The following is a 23812-nucleotide window of genomic DNA, read 5'->3' on the forward strand; positions in this document are numbered from 1 at the left end:
ATGACTTTGGATTATAATTCCCATTAAACAAGCCAAAGGTAGACAAAGTGTTTCATGGAAGTAAATTTTAAAATATGTCATAAAATAGTATTTACAATATATAATATAAATGATATGATACAGCTTACAAACATATACGTTTATGTATATGGAGGTTCAAACAGAAATATAACATGTACCTACCACGGTGCTACAGATCACCAATGCACCTGAAGACTCCTTTCTATCTGTTCCTATTGAGGGTCGCTCCTTTCTTTCATCCACCTCCTTAGAGTGACAGTGATAAATATAAACTTCAATGTGAAGGTTTCATTTTTACTAATTAATCTATATATATCATTTAAGCTTTATATAAGTAGTAGCACTGCATGAAATTTTCTAGACCTTGCTTTTTTGTTACATATTACTTCTACACAATTCATTCACGTTAATAAGTAAGTCTGTAGTTCATTAATTTTTATTTTTTGTACAGTGTTCTATGAAATAAAGTGTGATAAATTTATTCTGCTATTGATTCACATTTACTTGTTTTTGCAGTTTGTGCTATAGAGTAAATTATTAGAATAAGATGTGGACCCCAGCTCATGGGGTCTGCCACATTGTGGATGAGATACGAGAAATTCACATGGACTACCGAGTCAGTGGAAGAAAAGGGATAGCATGGCTTTTCTCTCAAAGGCAGAAAAAGCCTCAGCTCTTGCTGTGACTAGCCTTTATTGGGTTTCTTGGCACATAACATGAAGGTCCTCATTTACTAGGCACAGGTTCACTTTAGGTGGTTACCTTTTACAGAAAACAAAGGAGAGGATGCCGCTAATCACATCACAGAAGAGGGATATTTGCAAATGAAAAGGGAAAAGTAGTTGCACCACTTACACTCATCCTTGGAAGGTTTAGCATGCATTTTAGGAAGTTACTTTGCAGTAAATGTTTCTGCCTCAATTCAGGGTGAGGGAGTTTTAGCAAAAGCAAGTCTCATAGCAGTCTAGGTACAATGCAGGTATGATTCCCCACGGGAGAACCTACCCATGGGCATGGGTCCTGTGCATCTCTGAGTGGGAGCTGGGCCCACACCACGCAGAATAGTCTCCTCCAGGAATATATAGTATGACCAACTTCAACATTGTGAGATATTTCAAAATTTCTTCTCCTAGTTCTCCACCTTCTCCTCCTTTTTCTCCTCTTCCATTGTTGTCATCATTGTCTTTCTTTACCTGTTTTTTTCAGCTATGGAAGGAAAGCTGGAATAAACATAGGTTAAGGAAATATTACATGATATTTTATAGCTTTATTAAATTTATGCTTCATAATATCTTTAATGTATTAGCCTTATAACATCTATAGCACTCCTAAAAATAAATGTAGATTCTATGGTGTTTGTGTGGGGAAAGCAGCAGATATGAGTTTGTGTTTCTGTCAGTACTTACTATGTATTCTTGCATGGTTATTAATGTCAATTTCTTTATCAGTAAACTAGAAAAAAAATGATTGTGCCTTCCTTTTCCAGTGGAATTTTAGCTCCAAAAAGATCAGACATGTATGTTCTGGTTCATTATTTTATAGGGTGTGGGAAAAGTAGGTTATGGTTTTTGAGTACATGCAATGGTTTATTCTTTTATTTTTTACATATATTTTATTGATTTTTATTGATTATGCTGTTATAGTTGTCCCAGTTTCCCCTTTTGCCTCCCCTACACACAGTATTCCATATTTCCTCCAGCAGTCCTGCACTTAGTTCATGACTGGTCATGCTTATAAGTTGTTTAGGCTACTCCATTTCCTATACTATTCTTTTTGTTTGTTTGTTTAAAATGTTGCATTGCACTTTATCTTTTTTTATTTTTCTTTTTTGTTGTTCAGGTACAGTGTCTCCATTTTCCCTTTACCACTACCCCTGCGACACCCATCTCTACCTCCCAACCTCGATTCTGCCCCCCTTTGGCTTTGTCCATGTGTCCTTTATACATGTTCTTTGATGACTCTGACTCTCTTTCCCCATTATCCCCCTCTCCTTCCCCTCTGGTTATTGTAAATTTGTTCTTTATTTTAGTGTCTCTGGTCATAATTTGCTTGCATATTTGTTTTGTTGATTTGGTTCAACATGGAGGTGAGATCATATGGTATTTGTCTTTCACCACCTGGATGATTTCACTTAGCATAATGCTCTCCAGATCCATCCATGCTATCACAAAGGACAGGAGCTCCATCTTTCTTTCTGCTGTGTAGTATTCCATTGTGTAAATGTACCATAGTTTCTTTTTATCCACTCATTTACTGATAGGCACTCAGGCTATTTTCAACACTTGGGTACTGTAAATTGTGCTGCTATGAACATGGGGGTGCAGAGGTTCTTTTGGATTGATGTTTCAGGATTCTTAGGGTATAATCTCAGCAGTAATTCTAATTGTTACCAATTAGAATTTGCAGAGTGATTACATATTAACTAAAATTAGTCTGTTTGTCTTTCAAATGTTATAAATATTATCATTTCATAGTCTTTGCTGGGGCTGGTAGGCAAAGTATATTTAAAATAGAAGCTTATGTTTAACCATATTTAGGACCATATGTTATAAATTTAGTGTCATACTCCTAACTTTTTTCACCTCTTCCAATATTTCATTTATCCTACTTCCCTATTTCATTCATGTATTTTATGCATTTGCTTTTGAAAGCTACCAAGCTACCTAAAAATAAACAAATCAACAAATCAACAAGAACCCACACAAGGTCAGGGATATATCAAAGTAAAAGTTTTCTGACACTGTTTTCTATCATTTGTACAACAACCATGCAGAGTATAGTCAGGTTTATCACCTACATTTTACAAATCAAGAAATCAAGTTTTCAAGAAGTTTATGTGACTTTCATAAGATAATAAAGGTTGAAAATGAAAAACTAATATTCAATTTAGGTGAAACATTTATATTTGTCTTACTTTTTTGTTTTGTTTAGTTTTTAGGTTTACCTTTCTAGTGTTCATCTGCCCTTTGTCATTTAAAGTAGTTTGGGGAGCCAGGTATTGATAAACATTTTTTTAAATGGAGAAAAATCCATTTCTAAATTACTTTTTATTTCTAATTTCTAATGTCACTCTGTCCTGCTCTGTTGTTTTGCTCTATACTTCTAACAAAAGTGCAGTAAAATTCTTAATATTGTAATAGTGACATAATTGTATCAATCTTTAATTTTTTTATTGAATTTATTGAGGTGACATTTGTTAATAAAATTATATAGGTTTCATATGTACGAGTATATAATACATCATCTGTATATTGCACTCTGTGTTCATCACCACAAGTCAAATCTTCTATCACTATTTATCCCCCCTTTACCCTCTTCTACCTTCCCAACCCCTTTTGCTTGAGAATCACCATGAAGTTGTCTGCATCTACGATTTTCATTTAGGATTTGATTTTCTTTGTTAATTGTATCAGTCTTAAGCATTGAGTTCTAAGATCAAAGTTACTTAGAGCATCTTTAAAGTGAATCTTATAGTTTCAATGTTTGGCAGTAGTGTGCATAAAACAGATTATGCTTTTCAAACTGAAGCAAACTTAAGCACTCTCCATTTTTCCTTGTATGCCTTCTCACTGTCCTTTGTCTTGCACTTGCAAAGCCACTGTCATCTACACACACGCACACACATCAAATCGTAGGACATTATGAGGGGAACACAGTGTCCTGTTGATATTCATTCCCCACATTCATTATTCTAAAGAATACAGGAGGTTATATGATCAGATTCAGATTCAGTTTCTACTCAGAGGGATGTGAGCTACTTCTTTGGTTGAGACAATTCTAAATGAGTATTAATGATGGTATTCAGAGATGTGAAAAAATATATATATTTTAAAAATAAGTATTAGGTAGTTTTTATTTTCTAATTGACTTTTTAAGTCGATTTTCAAATGAGTTTTTGTGGGACAAGTAATTTTGTCACATTTATTTTAACTTCTGAGAGAACCAATTCAAGGCTTTCAAAGTTTGTATCACTGCAAGGAAGCCCCCTCTACTGTGCTCCTCCCAGGTGTGCCTGGGAGAAGCGAATGATGACACCAGCAACCTTCTCCCCCACGCACCTTCCCTTATGGAGTTTGTTTCCTTTTATTAAATTTGTTAAACAGTTCATCACTTTGGTCTCTAAAGATTTTTTCTTTATTATTGTACAGATTTTAAAATGATATTATTTTGTCTATAACTGTAATGAGAAAAATACATGGGGGACCGTGTGTGAATACAAGGCACCTTCTTTGTTTCAGCTCTCCAGGGGCATATTACTCATATGTTAGTTTAACACATCCCCACAGGCAACAACTCATTGCTTAAAGTTAAGAAATATGAATCCTCTCACTAAGCCATGAGCTATTCAGCTTACCAGCAATTGAATTTAAAAGATTTAGATTGTGAGTGCAGCTGTAACACTGGAAACAAAGCATTTATAGTAATAATGACCTATGGAAACACGCGGGAGCTACCACTGGCATCACCGGGAAACTTAGGCCCTTTGTTCTTGGTGAGAACATGTTACTGTCCATTACTCATTCATATTAACCTTCATGATGTTCCATCGTGATCTTTATCTGAAAGTTTATGTATATCCTGTGCATGACATGTTTAGAGTATTTTTGACACAGTAACCTTTTTAAATGCTTGAAATGTTTATTTTTAATTTTAAGTTTTTGGATTCTTCCTCAGTTATATTCCCCTTTGAGATGGCCATGGTTTTATTAAAGTGTGTGAGATACCCTGAGTCATATTACCGACAAGTTGTGAAAATAAAGCAAGTGTCCTAAAGGCCAGTGCTATAGTCGATCATGAGATCTGCAGTTTCAGTGTTTCAGAGCAACGGAGTGTTCTACCCAGGGGTTCAGTGCACTGCTGGAGGACTTCCTGTTGCCCCCATCAGACTGGTAATGTCTGGGTCAGACGGTAGCTGATGCTAGCAGACCAGCTGGGTTCCCACCTCTGCTTCTGTGCTCTGTTGGCCCGATTGAGACTAATTAATAGCATTTTAACTGGATTTCTCTGGTCACCTGTCTTACTAAATATTGACATTCTCTGTGTTCAACAATGGCCAGAGTCAGTAAAGCTGAGGCAAAGCACTGTCCTGAGTTCTACCCTAGCACTTAAGCTTTTTTTCCTCTCTACACCCCATTCCTGTAGCAATGTAGTAAAGAAATCCTGCTGTAGATGCCTGGCTAAGGATTCAGAAGGATGCACCTTCTCCACAGACGGAAGCAGAGTGAAAACTGACCCTTTCTAAGAATGGCATCTAACTGACAACTAGCATGAATTTTTTTTGGGGGGGGGAGTATACAGTTTTAGGAATTTGATATGATAATTTGACCACAGAACATTAAATATAATATAGCTACATGGAATTTAGCTTCTTGTTTTCAGCTAGTATATTCTACTAAAGTTAAGGGAGATTTTCTCACTCAGGACTCTCAGTTAGGCCTAGTAACAGTCAGATAGTCATCATACCTAACTTTTAACAGTCTCGTTCTGTGATGTTTCATATTAAATAGTAGGTTGTCTCTTTACCTCATCGGTGCTTGCCTTAGCTGTGTAATTATGCACTGTTCAAAGCTAGGTTTCAGTTTTCTCTTTACCTCACTATTAGACAGAGATAAAGTTTACTTGAAAAATTCCTTATGTACTATAATTTTTCTATGTCTTTTCATGGAAATATGATTTTCTTCTAATTTACATTCTATAAGAACAGGGGGAGGATTGAATGTGGAAGGTGGGGGTGGGTAGAGCAGGGGGGAATAATGGGGGGAAATGGGGACAATTGCAAGTGAACAACACAATTTTTTAAAAAGAATCTATTAGATCATTTTGGCTATTCAGAAAATATAGTTTTAAGTGTTTTGTCTAGGTCATTTTATTTCTAGATCATAGAGATATCCAACTCTCCCTTCGGGAGGTTTTGAATTTTTATATTCAGAGGTTTGTTTACTTGGAGACTCAGGATATCTGTGCCTTAACAAATAATAAATTCTCAGTTATTTTAGAATATTTAGAAATCCTCCTCTTCAAAGTGCCTTTATGGAATGCAATTTTTTACTTCACATTAAGCAGTGTTCAATTTTATTCACAAAAGACCCAATTAAGTGGTCAACAAGGGAAGTAAAAACATTCTAGGGACTAAAATTCTCCTTTAAGGAATCTTTCTTTCCAGGATATGAATAATGTACCACATATGGATGAATAATTGACTCAATGTGCTATGAGGGTTCTTATTATTTCAACCAAGTAAGGTTTTAGAAGTTGGGAAAGGTATCAACAGATTGATCTACTTGAGAGAGAGAGAGATGTGATGTGCTTACATGCACTATTGTAGAGATTCAAGTGCAAGAATGCTGGAAAGAAGCATTTTATTCATTTTAGAAATGCCATTTATCACGTCTGGCCACATGGATTAAGATGTTCCAAATCATTTCTCCAATTCCTCTTTGTCTTGAATTCCTGCTGCGTTCACAGCAGTAACCCTGAACAAAGAGTGCTAAATCAAGTAGCAAACGCTTACTCAGGGATTCTGAGGTTTCAGAGGTACACTTTCTCTCTTATCTCCCTTTCCTTTTTATTTCTTCTATTAAGTCTCTCTGAATGTTGTAGCTGAGCAGATGTTTTAGCAAACGTTTCACATGCACACACAAACACATTTTCAGTAAAGAAATAAATCTGTCAGTTTTATTATCTGTCATCTGTCTAACGGCCTCACTGATCTTGACTGTGGTTGACACTATGAATCAAGAACAGCTTGTTGTGTCAATTCTATTCATTATGCATTCATATTGCTTTCTAGCTTTGATGACGAAGCTTCAGAGTTATTTTCCACAAAAATATGGCCATCTTTCAACTAAAATGATGATTAAAGTATAAAAAAATTGTTTATTAATAAAATTTGAATAAGTATGAAAGGCTTAAACACATATGAGAATATACAGTTGATTTGAATGGAATATTTGCTAAAAGACAGGTTAAAGTAATTCTGAGAATAAGATGTGTTGATATTTCCAAATTTATTCAGAGGTTATTTTTTGGCAGTTTTATCTCTCCTCTATATTGAGCGAGCAAGATTTGGCAATAATTTAATTTTTATATCTTTTAGAATTGTACAATACATTCCTCTTTACTTTTCATTGCCCACATTTTAATTAGCCACTTCAGAGCTTTCTAATGATTATTCTTGCTGTAAAAATTCCATCTCTCTGTCTGGTCTGCTTATCAACACTGGCTTACTCTTCCTCAAAGACTGTTTGTTTGCATGACCTTATCTGCCCGGACAACCAGCAGTTCTTCCCTGATGCCCACTTTATCAGGATTAAGTCTCTCACATTAACCTGAATGGATAGTTTTGGGCGTAATTTAATTCTTTTATAATTTTCTGTCCTTATTTTCTATTTTTAATTCATTTAATTTCTTGTATGAAATTGGGTTTATTGTTTTATGAGCACACCATTCTCATTTTGATCTTGATTCTTAAATTATGCTAATTTATCTACTCAAAACTTTCTCTTTGCCTATTTAAACCCACTCTTCTGAGACTACTCAACATGTATCTCCTCCATGAACATTAACGATGACATCAACCCCTATTGGCCTACACAGTTGGATTCCTGTAATTCTGGGGCACATTTGACCATATATTAGACCCTTGGCATTCTCAGTTTATATTTGTGATTTTGACCTTTGCAAGATCACAAAACTCCACGTAACTTTTCCATATAACTTGGCGAGGCATAAATTTGAATCATAGATGCCTTGAGGCTGGTGTGGGCCAGTGTATCACTTACTAGTGAGCAATCTGGCCAATTAGTCCTCTGCTTTATATTCACATTTATAGTCTTTTGTAACATAATAAAATTTTTATTTCACATGAAAAATAACGCCCACCCCAAATGTAAATTCTTGCCAAGATGGAGATTCAAACGGGACTCTGGGTGTTTTTTTCAGAGCCGTCAAGAGCCCATGTGCCTCCTTTGGTTTCCACATTGTTTCATGTTTAGCCTTGTAGTCTTCCAGCCAGGCCCAGACTCACAGCAGAATGAACCACACACCGAGATTCTCTAACTCCAAGTTTTTCTAGCAGAGTCCGAGAAAGGATATGATTATGCCTTTATTAAAACAAAATAAATTGATTACTTGCCAGACATAGTACTTGGTACTATAAATACTTTACTTACTCTTGGGAACTTAGCATCCATTACGATAAGATATGCTATAATATAAATATGAACAAATCCACTGTCTCTTAATTAATGTGATGAATAGGTCTCTTAGAATGATAATTACTTGTGGAAAACTTAAATTGGTATGCATTTTATTATAAAAATCTAAAATAAGACAAATGTGTATCAGTAAATTGAATTAAAATATTGGGCTTATTCTTTTTTGGTATTTTATATACAAAAATAGTACATTGAACTATTAATAAATTATATATGTTAATTTTATATAAAGTTTTAATATTATGAATTATAAACATCATGTATAACACAAACATATTGAAATATGTTCATTTAATTAATAAAGATGCTATGGCCATACCTAATATTTTTAGTTTATTATGATCAACTATCGTGTTTTCTCCATTTTCTTTCACCCTAAAAATTCTTATATATACCGTACTGATTATCTTATTTAATCTTTTTTGAATTTTGAATTTTGGAGATATCATCTTACTAGAAGCTACATTTAATGAATTTATAACACAATGTATATGAAAACATTTTTCACTGAAAATGTATGTATTCAGCCTAACAATATATGAGTTTATGAAACCAAACATGAGAGTTCTCTTTCATCCTTCTCCGCTAGTTCCAAATGCATCCAGTATTCTATCAATTTCATTTTCTTTGAACATCCCTCTTCAATCCCCACCCCCCACCCCCCACCCCCCAGTTCCATCAGCTTGTTCTGGAGGCCTGCGGATGGTCAGCATCCTATGCTAGACCCATCGTCTCCTGCAGCCCTTGTTTCCCCTTCTTGTTTTCTCTTCTCTTTGGAGGAAACACTTCCTCTGGTAACTTCCTGAGAGAAGTTGCATGGACAATAAAAAGTTTAAAACCTAGTATGCCTGAGAATGCCATTATCTCCTTCTCCCATTTGATATATGTTCACTGGGTGTATAATTCTGCTTGAGACTTGTTTCCCTTCAGCACTTTTAAGGAATTTAGCTTTCAGTGCTTTTTAAATTTAAATTATATTTAGCTGTTTTAATCTTCAGTAACCTAAAAAACTACTTTACTGAAAATACTAAAAAGACAACTAAAACATTAAGTCTTAAGCAGTCCTATAACATTATTGTTCTGTCAGCTTTTAAGATCTTTGTTTCTGGAGTTGTAAGTTTTCAAAATCATGTCTGATATCAGACTTTTTAAAACTATTGTTAGTAACCTGGAATATTATTTTTAACTTCTAACAACATTTTGCTTTATTTATTTGATGAATTTTCTCTTTATTAAATGCCTTTTATTCATATCCACATATTTATATTCTTAAACTGATTCTCAAATTTTATCTTTCCCCTTATATTTTCTTTCTCTTGTTTTTTATTCTGGCAAATTTTCTCAATTATGTCATCCAATGTTTCTGTTCAGTTTTCCATTTCTGCTGTCATATTTTGAGTTTCAAATAGCACTTTTTGTTCTTAAATATTTCATTTGTATAATCTTATTTTCTTGTTATATACTGAAATATTATCTCTCATCTCTTCAAGGACATTACATAAGTTTTTGTGATGTTTTAGTCCTTTGTCTTTACTGGTTTTGTTTTCTCCTAGTTCTTAAATTAAAAAATATATATATATATATATTTGTTTTGGTATCAGTTTTTCAATTAAATACTTCTCTCATATGTGACTTATGACTGTACTTGACTTTTTTTGTAGTTAAGGATTGGGTTCTATAAAGCTAGTAGGAAATTCCATGTTCAAAAATGGCTCTTATTCCGTAGTGGGTGTTACAATAGATTTGTCAGCTAATGTTCCAGTTAGTTTTTGCTGTGAAACAAGTCAACCTCAAAATGAGCTGTTTAAAATAACCTTGTATTTAGTTTGTGATTCTGTGGTTTCAGTGGAGTCTGGACTGGCCCAGCCGGTCTCTCTGGGCTAGCTCATGCCTTTCTGATCAATCAGTGTGGGCCTGGCAGCTGGATGATCTAGGATCTCATGTGTGGTGGTTGATAGGCTGTTGGGTAGGCATCTGTACTCTCATCTGCTCAACTCACATCAGGCTATAATGAGCTTGTTCATATAATGGTCTAAGGATTCCAAGTGCAAGAGAGCATGCCCCAATGCACAAGTGATTTTTAAGCATCTGTTATGCATTATGTTTGCTCATGTTCCTTTAGCCAAAGCAAACCACACAGCCAACCCCAATTCAAAGGTGGGGAAATTGTCCCCACCTTTTGATGGGAAGATCTATAATGTCACACTGCAAGAGGCAGGGAAGAGAAGAAAAAGTGGCTATTTTTATAATCTACCACAGAATGATTCCCAGCTGTTTTGTTGGGTATTTTCAAATGTTGGGTTCTATAAGTCTTTCAAGAAAATTTCACTCAGAAAAAAATTTTTTTCACAGGAACATAACTTTTATTGTTTCCGTCCAAATGAGAGGATGGGATGCAAGGGTCTCACTAGTTGCCATGCCAATTTTCTCTTAACTTCTTTATTCATTTTGATACCCCACACTCATCTTTGCCTGTTGACCCAGAATTAAGAGGCCCTCTGGCTTTGGGTCTCCAGTGAGTAGGCTTTCACTCTTTTGTTATTGTGGTGAACAAGGAGTTATCTGGCTGTATAGAAAATAGACAGAGTGGTTGCAGTTACCCATGAAGTGGTGTAGAAGCATGACCTACATTACCGTATTTTCGGGAATAGCCTATGGATAAATCTTTTTCTGATGTACAGATTTCAAATACTGTACATTTCATCCATCAAACATTACAGTCAATACATATTAAGTCTAAGACATTTCAAAAAGTCTTACCATTTTAAGTACAAGTACTTGAGAATTCTACTGAAAAAGATTTCTTGCAAACCTCCTATTTCCACTCCACCTGAATGTACCCTTTTTAGAGGTGCCAGATGCCTGTACTCCTTGATCTTTGCTGGTTTTTACAGCGCTTCTTCAGCTGCTAGTTCAGGATTCACTATTCTCCATGTGCTAGAGGTGTCATGTCTCAAATGTATGCTTTCTGGATTTCAACACTACGTTGCTATCATCTCCTTTACAGTTTTCCTTATTTTTGTGAGTTTTAACTATATCACATATACCATACTTTTTTTGCAGGAGGGGATGGAGAATGTAGGCGCACCTCCCCCTCTTTTACTTCTTTTTTGCTTTTACAAACAATGCTAACATAATCCACTCACATTAACTTGGTGCTAGAAACTATTGTGTTTTTACAAGAGCAAATCCAACATGAAATGTGGCTATGGTAGGTGGCAACAAAATATAATTCATGATTATTCTATTCATAAATTTATTTATTGAAATGTAGAATGGATTTTTTTATCTAACATTTAATAGAGAAATGGACCATATGTGGGGATATTTGTTGCCATTGTCTAAACTGAATGATATGTATTTATTGTAAATATTCTTGAAATTCTATAATTATAACCATAAGATTAAATGCAGGGAGATTATATACTATATAATCTATAGAATTAAAAAATAATAAACACCCAAAGTTTTTTAGCCAAATTGGTTTAACAGTAACAACTTAAATACAAAACAGATATCACCAAATCTTAAATTAATCAGAAGGAATTTTAAATGAAAGATTATTTATGTGCATGTAGTTAAAATTAGTTTGTATTATGAAAGTATTTTTAATTGTGGTGTCCTAATGAGCTCAGGCTGCTATAACAAAATACCATAGATGAGGTGGCTTAAACACAGACACTTATTTCCCACAGTTCTGGAGGCTGGGAAGTCCAAAGTCAGCTTGCCAGCAGATTTGTTATCTGGTGATGCCTGTCTTCATGGTTTGTACCTTCTTGCTATTCTATATATACGATGGGAAGGTGAAGACAGAAAGAGAGAGAGAGCTTGTGTTTCTTATCAGGGCACTAATATTGCGAGGAGTCCACTCTCATGATCTAATTGCCTTCCAAAGGTTCCATCAGCAAACACTATCACAACGGAGGTTACGAATATAACATGAAATTTGGGTGAACATGATTCAGTATGTAGAAAGTGGTCATTTAAAAAAATATTTTATTTACTTTAGAGAGAGGGAAGGTAGGGAGAAAGAGAGGAAGAGAAGCATTGATGTCAGAGAGAGACATCGATTGGTTGCCTCCCACACACACCCCAACCAGGGACAAGGCCTGCAACCCAGGCCTGTGCCCTGACCAGAACTGAACCTGTCACCTGTGGCTTTGCCAGGCAATTCTCAACCCAATGAACCACACTTGCCAGGGCAAAAATGGTCATTTTCAGTGCAATGAATTTGCATAATATCAATACATCTGTACATTTTAATATCTGAGATTATGTAATGATAAGTAGAAAAAACAGCATGAAGGAAATGTGGATTTTTAAAAAAATATGACTTATTAAAGGCATATTGATATTTAGTAATACTATTAATTGGAATATTATATTTTGTTCAGTAAAACATGAATGTTAATACTTTTCAATATACTTAAATGCAACTTTAAGAATTGTTGTTCAAGCACATGTATAATACTGTAGGGTTTCCAGAGTGTAAGTTTAAGAAATTATTTTAGTTGAGACTGGAAAGAAGACAGTTGTTTTTTCTTATTTTTCACACATAAACTGGATGAAAACAACAGGAAATGCAGTTATTTTATCAGGATGAATTGGGCTTCCCCCCTACCCCCACCTCCACTTTATTCCTCTTTCAATGCAATTACTCTGACCGGCCTTGGCTGCCCTAAAATAAACTTTCTTTGCATCTGAGTTTGCTTGGTTCTTCTAAATTCTTTTTTTCTCAGTTTATTTATCTAACGAATGTCTGATTCTGTAGCAGAAATACATAAATGTTGGCAGGGTTTCCTCTCAGTCTGGAGCAGTGCAAGGGAGAAACTAATCTTCTCTGGAGCCACTGACTTACTCATCAGTAAGCTTAGAATTTATCTCTGGCAGAGACAAGTGCAGGGTGTTGACTATCTTTAAAGATGATATATGTAACTGTATATGGTGTTTCATGAAGGAGATAATAAAAGACAGGCTAGGAGACTTTTGAGGGAAGGTCAGAAGTTAAGTGGTAGCAGTAGATTATAGCTGACCAAGGAAATAGTTTTAGAGCAGAACAAACTCTATAGAACAATTGAGAAAACTGGGGAGAGTGCCAACATTAATATCCTAAATTTTACTAGAATAAGAAGTAAATTAATATGTGGTACAAAGATAGCAAATGAATTTGGTCTAGTAGGAAGAAGGGCAAGAGTTAGTTGCATTAAAAAAACTGAAGTATTTTTGAAAAAATATTGCTTTTTCTCATGACAGTAGAAGTCAGGATTGTGGGACAGGAAGACTGACTTTCTCTTCAACTCACAAATGATTAATGGCAGAAGCAGAACTAGATATCAAAAAATCTTATCTCTTCCAGGCTGGGCTCTTAAAGAAGCAGATTTTAAAGATGGAGCTTAGCGAGTCCTGTTTGTTGAGGAGAAAGATTTCTTGGGATCCACACCTGAGCTAGGAAGAGGAGGAAATGCAAAGTACGTAGAGGGAGTCAAGCCAATGACAGTTACAGGTGGCCCCACAGGGAGTTCTGGTGCTGGAATGGCCTTTGAAATTGTCTCCAATCGTGCTGAGATGTCACGCCTTTATGCTCATCTTTTGATGTAGAAATAGATAATTTTTTAAGGATACCTGCTAAAATTTCTTGAAAATTTTTCTTTAACAAATAGTTTAAACTGTGCAGAAGATAAAATGAAGAACTGTGGTGAGGTAGTCCATGAAACACTGGCTGCCTAATAGAAGAATATTGGACCAGGGAAAAAGATATTTGGGTTCCAATCTCTCATTTGCTGCTAACTGGTTCTAAAAGCCCAGGATCTGTTTCTTTTTCTCTCTCTCTCTTTTTTTTTTTACAGAAAAAGTTCTTCAATTTTCTTTCTTCTTTTAATTAACCATTTTATTTTTTTCCATTTTTTAAATTTTATTGTTGTTCAAGTACGATTGTCTGCCTTTTCCTTTTATCTCTCCCCCCACCAGCCATCCATCCTCATCTCATCACTTTCCCTTTCTAAATTTAGTTCATTAGAGATATAAATGTTAAAAAAGATTTTTCTGCTGAACTTTAATATCCCAATTATGGAGATATGTTATATGTATGAAAAATACAACATTATCCTAATTGCCATATCTTCTAACCAAAGCCTTATTCAGAGAGATAAACTTTATTCAATAGCTTGACTTTGTGTTTCTTATTTCTTTTACTTCTCTCTTAGCCTACCATGAAGCAGAGGCTTAACAGAGCAGTGAAACATTCAAAAGGCAGCAATGGAAGTACATAGAAGTAATCTTTGTATTGAATGACTAGCCTTTCAATAACCTGCACTTTTTCAATTTACCCAATAGGAAAATTGTAAGCGAATAACATTATTTTACCTGTTTTGAGAAAGTAAACAGTGAAAGTTGTACTGCATTGCTATTTTGCTGGAGGAAAATTGCAAAGCACATATGATATTGATGAAAGCATAATCCCAAGGTTTATATAACAGGAATGGTTTATGAAAAAAACAATAGTACAACATTTGGGATAGATTTCTAAGTTAGGGGCTGGGAGAGGTGGTTCAGAGGGTCCCCTGCAGTGGTGATACTGATCACTTGTTACTGCAAAAACTGGCAGTGTAGAGAGTAGATAAGGAGGTCATCAATCTCAAAAGATTTACTGTGAGAGTTGTTGGGTAGATTTACAATTTAGAGAGTTACTGTGACTTTTCTAAATTCATTTGGGATAATAAATCTTTAGGATAGGATATGGAGTACCAAACTGAAGCAAAAATACCTCTCAAAAAGACATATTCATTTGAATATGAGTTTTTACTTATACCTGCAGATATATGTACAAGGATGTTTATGGAAATGTCATATAGCATAATTATATATATATATGCATATAATAGACACAAATGTATTTCATTATTATGCAGATACAGTGTTCCAGGTTAGGTTCTCTGACAAGCAGATTCTAATATGGAATTCAATCTATAAGACATTTATTAAAAAGTGTTTTGGAGATCTATATCTGTGGAAGGGAAGCAGGATTGGCTGTTGGTCATCGTAAGCCTAACAATAGCCTCTGCAGTTAATGTAGCCAGCCAGAGTTGGCTCATCTAAGATGAAATGGCCCAGTCCTTTTCATCCTGCCTCCATCAGTCATTGGAGGGAGGTTACCCTCGGTAGGGTGCAGCTCTCTGAGACTGAGCAATCCTCTCAAGTGCTACAGCTGAAGGTTTTATGCCAACAGATTTCTAGTAGCTGGGGCTACAGATTCTTCATTGGGAGAAATCTGGATGGCAGATCTTCTCTGCCACATACATAGCACATTATAGATTTAAATATCAACAAATTAACTAATATAAACTACAGATATTTGACTAATTGGCCTCCATATACTTTTAGTTTCTTCATTTTTAAGGTGGTCAGTTTACAGGGTTTTAAAAAAATTACATGTCAAAATGCTTAGAATACCCACTGTAATGTAATGCCCACTGTATGAATGCTAGTGATTATAAAATGCTAATATAAACTCCCTTAATTTAGAAAGGGTAAATTCCCAGTAACTTGTATCATCCTAATGGTAATTGCTGTAGCTTTAGGTTTTCTGCCAATTGGAATATTTTCAAGACAAACACTTCATTTATTATTAACTTAAAAACGGAAAAAAAACCCCTAACAACTTCAAGCTTTATATGTCAATAGCCCCTAAAAATTCCATTGTTTTCATTATGTTTTAATGTGTTCCCCTAGCATAAGTATCACTGTTTCTACATTATTTTAAAATTTCTTTGTCTTAAAGCTTTCAGAAACCAAATGCACAATCTTCACAAAATATAAACCTAGAAGACTTGAAAAACACGAAAGTATTTGAAACTACAATGGAAATATAAATTCAATGGTAAGGCTTAAAATATAGCTAGTTATGTGTGTTTGTCATGCACTTTGGCAGAGGTAGGGGGGTTTGTTTTGTTTCAAAATAACTATGGAAGTTAAAGAATGTGTATGATTTTCTTATCCTCAAACTAATTTATATGTAATATTTGTTTTCTGATGAACTGACTTAAAGGTTCGTATTTCAGGGCTTCTTTGTCAGTAGGAAACTTGGCAAGAGCTCTGTAGATAAAACATTCATGGGTGGTGGAGCCTGTAGCAGCCGGGTCAGCCCCCCCGCTGCACTTGACTTTTGGTCTCTTTTAAAAGAAGAAGAGAAGGGGCAGGACATTTTGGATGGGACAATTTATGAATGACCCTTTCCCCAGCCAGCTCTATAGACACCCAACAAACTTCTTCTGTATGGGAATAGATAATGAATCATTATCACTTTTGTGTGTGCTTAAGGAATAAAATCTAGTTAGATCTTTTATCAAATGTTTTGCCTGAGACAATAATCTTTCATATATCATAGAACCAGGAGGCGTCCTATGCTTCTGCTCCTGAATGCACTATTAAGACAAAGTATGATATTCATTAGAGAAATCATGAACTATAAAAGACATTATTGTCATTTAAAATATATGTTTAGACAAACATAAACATACCATAAAGATTTTGATTGTTCAAAGATTAGCAAACCCAGAACCTTGATAACTTTCACGCTGGTGATAAAAGACTCCAGTTGATGATGGGCATAGGCAGGATGACACCAGTTCTCCTACAGGAAGCACTTTATGGTGAAACAAAATTGAGTGGGCTGGTGGCATGCATATTTTTTGTCTTCCAACTCATGAAGTGAATGAAATTAAAAACCAATACCACTGAGAAGAGTTTAGTACTGGGGCTCTGTATATCCCTTTATTGCATATACACAAGATATAATATTAACTAAAATAGCAAACTCTATGTTTTGATCGCAAATATATCCGTATTTTAATTTTGAAAATGGAGTTCACTTATTTGCTATAGATCCTAAACTTTGTAGTAACCTAAATTAAATTATTTTAATTATATTTTATTGATTATATTATTACAGTTGTCCTAATTTTCCCCCTTTACCCCCTCCACCCAACACCCCCATTCCCTCAGCCAATCCTCACACTGTTGTGCAGTTGTTCATGTCCATGAGTCATGTGTATAGGTTCTTTGGCTACTCCATTTCCTATACTGTACTTTATATCCTCATGGCTATTCTATAACTACCTATTTGTACTTAATCCCCTCACCTCTTCACCCTTTCTTCCACCCCTCCTCCCACCTGACAAACATCAAAACACTTTCCGTATCTATGATTTTGTCTCTCTTCTTCTTGTTTTCTTAGTTTGCTTTTTAGATTCAATTGTTCATAGATATGAATTTCTGCCATTGTTCACAGTTTTGATCTTTTTCTTAAATCGGTCTCATTAGCATTTTATATGATAATGGTATGGTGAAAATGAATTGTTTCAGGTTTTTTTTCTTTTCTAGGAGCTCTTTATCTGCCCTTCGATTCTAAATAACAGATTTATTGGGTAGAGCAATCTTGGCTATAGGTCCCTGCTTTTCATGACTTTGAATATTTCTTGCCAATTCTTCTGCCTCCAAGGTTTCTTTGAGAAATCAGCAAACAGTCTTATGAGAACTCTGCTATAGGTCACTAACTGCTCTTCTCTTGCTGCTTTTAAGATTCTCTCTTTGTCTTTAACCTTTGGCATTTTAATTATGATGTGTCTTGGTGTGGTACTGTTTGTATTCATCTTGTCTGGGTCTCTGTGCACTTCCTGAACTTGCAGGTCTACTTCCTTCACCAAATTAGGGAAGTTTTGTTTCATTATTTTTTTTCAAATAGATTTTCAATTTCTTGCACTTGCTCTTTTCCTTCTGGCACCCCTATGATGAGAATGTTGTACCGCTTGAAATTGTCCCAGAAGCTGCTTATACTAGCCTCATTTTTTGGATTCTTTTTTTCTTCTTGTTGTTCTGATTGGTCGTTTTTTTTCTTCCTTATATTCTGAAGCATTGATTTGATTCTCAGCTACATCCACTCTAGTGCTATTTCCCTGTAACCTGTTCTTATTTCATCAGTGTACCCTTTGTTTCTAAGTGGATCTTTTTATGCTGATGAGCTCCTCACTGAGTTTCTTAAGCATTCTCATAACCAGTGTGTTGAACTCTGCATCTGATAGATCACTTATCTCCATTTCATTTAGCTCTTTTTCTGGAGTTTTGATCTGCTCTTTCATTTGGGCCAGGATTCTTTGTCTCCTCATTTTGGCAGCCTCCCTGTTTTTCTTTCTACGTATTAGGTAGATCTGCTTTTACTCAGCATTTTGGTAGTGTGACCTAATGTAGTAGGTATCCTGTAGTGTCCAGTGGCACAGCTTCTTCCACCACTGGGTACTTCAGGTGTGTCCTTTAATGTGTTTTTTTTTAATTCCATAATTGTCAGTTCAGCTTGCCTTCTGACATTCCGGAGGGATGGTTATTCTATACTTTAGTTGTAATTTTGATGTGGTTGTACGAAGAGGCAAGCCATGTCTTCCTATGCTGCCATCTTGACTGGAAGTCCTAAATTAAATTTAAATAAAACAGTTCAATAGACAGTTGCAAGTATCTGAAACTATCAACCATCTGTGAATATATGACTTCAACATTCTATATAAAGTTTTAAACTTTTTTAGTTACATAATCTGTAATTGCAGCATCTACATTCAGATTGGCAGAAATAGATAACCATTTAAAGGAGCCTAGAATATAAAGCAACTTATCCAAAAATGTGGTTGACTGGACTCAAGAATGATGAATGATATAATATTCTATTGTTTCACCATCCTCTCTTAAATCAGCAATTTTCAAAGTTTTGTCCTTGGACTACAAGTATCACTATTACCTGGAAACTTGTGAGAAATACAAATTCTCAAGCACCACCCAGACCTACTAAATCAAAAACTTCAGGATGAGACCCATCAATCTGTGTTTAACAGGCCCTCCAGGTGATTCTGGTGCAATCTTAATACTGAGAACCACTGTTTTAGAGAAAGAAATGTTATTCTATAAATTATGTACAGATTTAAACTTTCGTATGTTTAAACTTCAGATAACATAGCTGACTCATTGCCAATTGATTTCATCATGTGGTGATGTCAACAATTCATCTTCCTTAGGATTATTTTTTCATCTGTATGTATTGGCTTATTCAATTGTTGAATATGATTATTTTTTATTACATTTCATTTGCTTTGAAATGAAAAGAGTGCAAAATAGAAAAATACCAAAGTACTGATACTATGTGTTGAAACAAAATTCCCATAAAACTTCATGACTAAAATAAAACTTCAAATTATTAGGTGTACCAAAAGTTGCAAATTTTTAATGGGATTAAATCCCATATGTATGCATAAGTAAGTCCCATAAGTATGCATATGGGACTTAATCTTTTTGATTTTGTGTTTAATTGTGGAAGAAAATAAAAATAAGTCAAGAAATGTATGAAAAGCAGAAAACATTAACAAAGATTGTGATTTAAAGAAAAATGTAATTACAGGTCATAAAACATTTTTGGCTCACTAGGAATAGGAACACTCTTAAAACATGCAGAAAAATACTATCTCATAGCTTTAGTTATTGATTTGTTTGTGTGTGCACTTTCACATGAATGACATTCAATCAATTGATCTCATCTAAAATATTTATGAAATTTATTTTGGCATCAGAGAGGTAAATATAGTATGTCAGCTCTATACTACTCATTTGTACAGGTAATTTGTGATAATTATTTTAATAAGAATATTTTTATTATAATCTTTGTATATTTTATTTAGCAATACAAGGGATCTAGAGCCAAGTGAAAAAATTTAGAGAGATCATATATATAATGTAATACTAATATATATAAGTATACTTACACACATTAGTATTTATAATAAATGTTATATATTATGTATACCTATATATTAGTATTATATTAATAATATATAAGTATAATATATACTTATGTAATATATAATGTATACTCATAATATATAATATACTATATGTTATATGATTAAATATATAACACATTAAATAATACATAATTAAATATAAAACACTTTAATATATAACATTCTATATAAAGAAAGTTTTAAACTTTTTATAAATAAATTATATATAATATATGTACTTGTTATGTATATTATATGAAATAATTTATAAATAAATTATAAATTTAAATTTATACATTTTAAACTTATAACTTTAAACTTTTGAACTTTTATAAATAAATTATATATATAATTTATATACATAATTATATATTATATGTAGGTTTTTAAAAAATATTTTATTTATTTATTTTTCGAGAGAGGGGAAGGGAAGGAGAAAGAGTGGGAGAGAAATATCAATGTATGGTTGCCTCTGATGTGTCCCCTGCTGGGAACTGGCCTGCAACCTAGGCATGTGCCCTGATAGGGAATTGAACCGCGATACTCTGGTTCGCAGGCCTGCGATCAATCCACTGAGCTACAGCAGCCAGGGCTATTATATATAGTTTTATTAAAAGTTTTAAACCTTTTATAAGTAAATTGCATATATAATATATACTAAAATAATAAGTATATATAATATATACATAAATATGTTTAAGTATATATATTATATGTAAGGTGGTATTACTTATATTTATCCTATTTAAAATGGAGAAACTTTCATGGAAACTGTAAGAAAATCCATTTAAAGGCATAAACATTAAGATTAAATAAGTTGCATTCATCTAGATTGTAGAAACTTATGTTGAAAAGCAATTGTTAAAAAAAGTAAGAAAACATGCTAGCTTAAATCATATTATTTCTGGTTTAAATATTTGTATGATATAGCCTTTATAATAGGAGAAATTAATATTATAAAACATACTAATTTAGAGATTTGGTCAAAATCAATGATTAATAGCCAAGTAGAATTTTTCTTAAGCATCAGTTTATATCTAATTCATTTTGTAATCAAGAAAATTTTACAATTGGAGAGTATGCCATTTTACCAAGAAAAAATTATTTTTAGAGATCAACTCTTCAATCCCTGTGTGCTAAATTAATTGCAAAAATGGCCAATCGTTAATTCACTCTGCTCTTTGCAGTGTGACTCAGTAGCTTCAAGTAGTAGAATATGTCCTTATTCCTTGAGTTTGGATTAAACTTGGAATTGGCTTTGGCTAATAGAATGTAGTGGAATAATAGCATGCCAGTTAAGAGACCTTATGCTTCTACTGTTTTTCTTTGAAACCTTACCAGCTACTATGAGAACAAGGCAAGTGTACCCCTCAGAATGATGTCATATACCCCATTCACCCCAATAACCCCAGTCAATAGTCAGCAAATAGCCAGACAAGTGAGTGAAAAAATCTAACAGCCAGTCTCTAGCCTTACCACAAACTGAATTTAAATGCTGAAGAAAGCCCAGGATTAGTCAAACTTGGCTCAGATTAGTAGTGCCATCCAACTGAATGGTGGAGTCCAACTCAAACACAACCACATTCATGAGTGTATGAATGGCACTGAGTTTTTGCTATTTGTGGCAATTAGAGTTGCCATGGGCAAAGGAAAATTTATTTCTGTATTGGGATTACTTGCATTCATGGTTTATGCAGCAGATTTTGCCCTGGCACTTGACAATTTGTTTGTAATTTTGGAATAAGAAAATACTTTTGTAGTACATTTAGTCATTTGAACTGAAAGGTTGATGAAAATATTCAGTGTGAAAGGCCATTACAACTTGTTTTCTTAATCTTAAATTTTTATTTATTACTTTCTTTCGTAGTGGTTTAAGATCTTAGCAGGAAAATGCTGGTTTGTGTCTAATTTTCCATAATTTTCAATATTGAATTAACAAATACATTTTACTAAAAGAGCTTCAAGAGTTCTTTTTCCTTGTTTAATAAGTGACCATGGTTCAGAAAATTTACCTCAAAATACACCCTTGGATTTTAGGGTAAAATATTCACAAGCAAAAAAAAAGATGATAGAACCACCTCAGTAACTGAAAAGATTCTGTTTGATAATTTTAGAGTCACACCAGTGCATCTGGTATCTCCTGACCATGAACTCATATATAACCACAATCAGGAGTTGAACCACTGAAAGAACAGCAAACTAATAATGGAAAAAATGATTAACTTCATGTTTGTCTAAAAGAGAGAGAGATGTATTATAAGATACAAATTCAAGGCCATAGCTAGAGTTGATCTTTTCTGAAGTTTTGGATATCCCAGTTCTGGGATTGGTGGACTTTCACAAGTAGCTCTGTTTTTGATGGAGTTTCAGGTGAGATAGTGTGGGTCATAGGAGTAAGGCTGTTGTAACTCATCGCCTTTCATTGTCACCAGAACGAAGCACTGATTAATTGGCTGGTGTATAGACTTATCACTGACTGGTGGCTTTTCAAAATATTTGGGGTGTCAACTGACTCACCCAGACCAACTTCCAGTCCTGCAAACATCATTCATGGGGAGATCCAAGATGGCAGAGGAGTAAGTGGAAGATTCACTAACCTCTTCCCAGGACCAATCTGGAATTACAACTAAATTGTAGAGAAATCATCCCAAATAACCAACTGAACACTAGCTGGAGAGTAGTGTTATGACCCAGCACGGACAGAAGAAACTGCTTCACCACCATGAGACTGGTAGGGAGTAAGGAGTAGGCACAAGGGGGTTGGCTGGGCTCCTATGGGTGGCAGCTGAGTTCAGAATAGTTCAGTGGCTGGGGGGTTCCACCTGGGAAGGGTGGGGTCTAAACCCCAAGCTGGGTTTCCCAGCCAACAGCATCATAGCCAGAAAGGAACTGAGATAACATCCAGCTGTGAAAAGCAGCAGGGTTTCTGTCTCCCAGGGAGAGATGGTTGGAGATGGAAAGAGCTTCTTAAAGGACTAACAACAAATTTTGTTTGCAGGCACTTACCCTTTTCTTTGGCAGAAAAGGGCAGAGTGGACTAGAGACACCTGAGGAGAGTCTGGGTTGGTGGCTCTAGGGAGAGAACTGAAGGTATAGCAGCCAGGATCCCTGTACTGAGTCAACCAAAAGATATAGGGTAGCCAAATGGGTAAGAAAACAAAACCTGTATACACGGTGTGACAAAAATAATGACCCTTTTTATTACAAAATCTCTAAGCATGTAATTCTGTAACAGAACATTATCACACTCAAGCACACCATATGACATTTTAAGTGAAATGTTCATATTAAAACTATAAATTATTACTCCCATATAATTACTTTACCAACCACACTCAAACAGGCATTACTTTTTCCAGACCCTGTATATACTGCCTCCAAGAGACCCATCTCAGATCAAAAGATACACACAGACTAAAAATAAAGGGGTAGAAAAAGATGTTACATGCATATGGAGAGGAAAAAAAGCTGGGGTAGCAGTACTTATATCTGACAAAATAGACTTTAAAACCAAGGCTATAATAAGAGACAAAGAAGGGCACTACATAATGATAAAAGGAGCAACACAACTAGAGGATATAAGCCTAGTAGACATCTATGCCCCCAACAGAGGATCACTTAAACATGTAAAGCAAATCTTGATGGACATAAAGGGAGAGATCAAGAGAAACACAATTATAGTTGGGGATTTTAACACCAGTTTGGCTTCAATGGATAGATCTTCCAGACAGAAAATCAAGGATACAGAAGCTTTAAAGGAAT

This window comes from Artibeus jamaicensis, unplaced genomic scaffold, assembly GCF_021234435.1.
Source record: "Artibeus jamaicensis isolate MK-2021 breed Jamaican fruit bat unplaced genomic scaffold, CSHL_Jam_final contig_484, whole genome shotgun sequence".
NCBI lineage: Eukaryota > Metazoa > Chordata > Mammalia > Chiroptera > Phyllostomidae > Artibeus > Artibeus jamaicensis.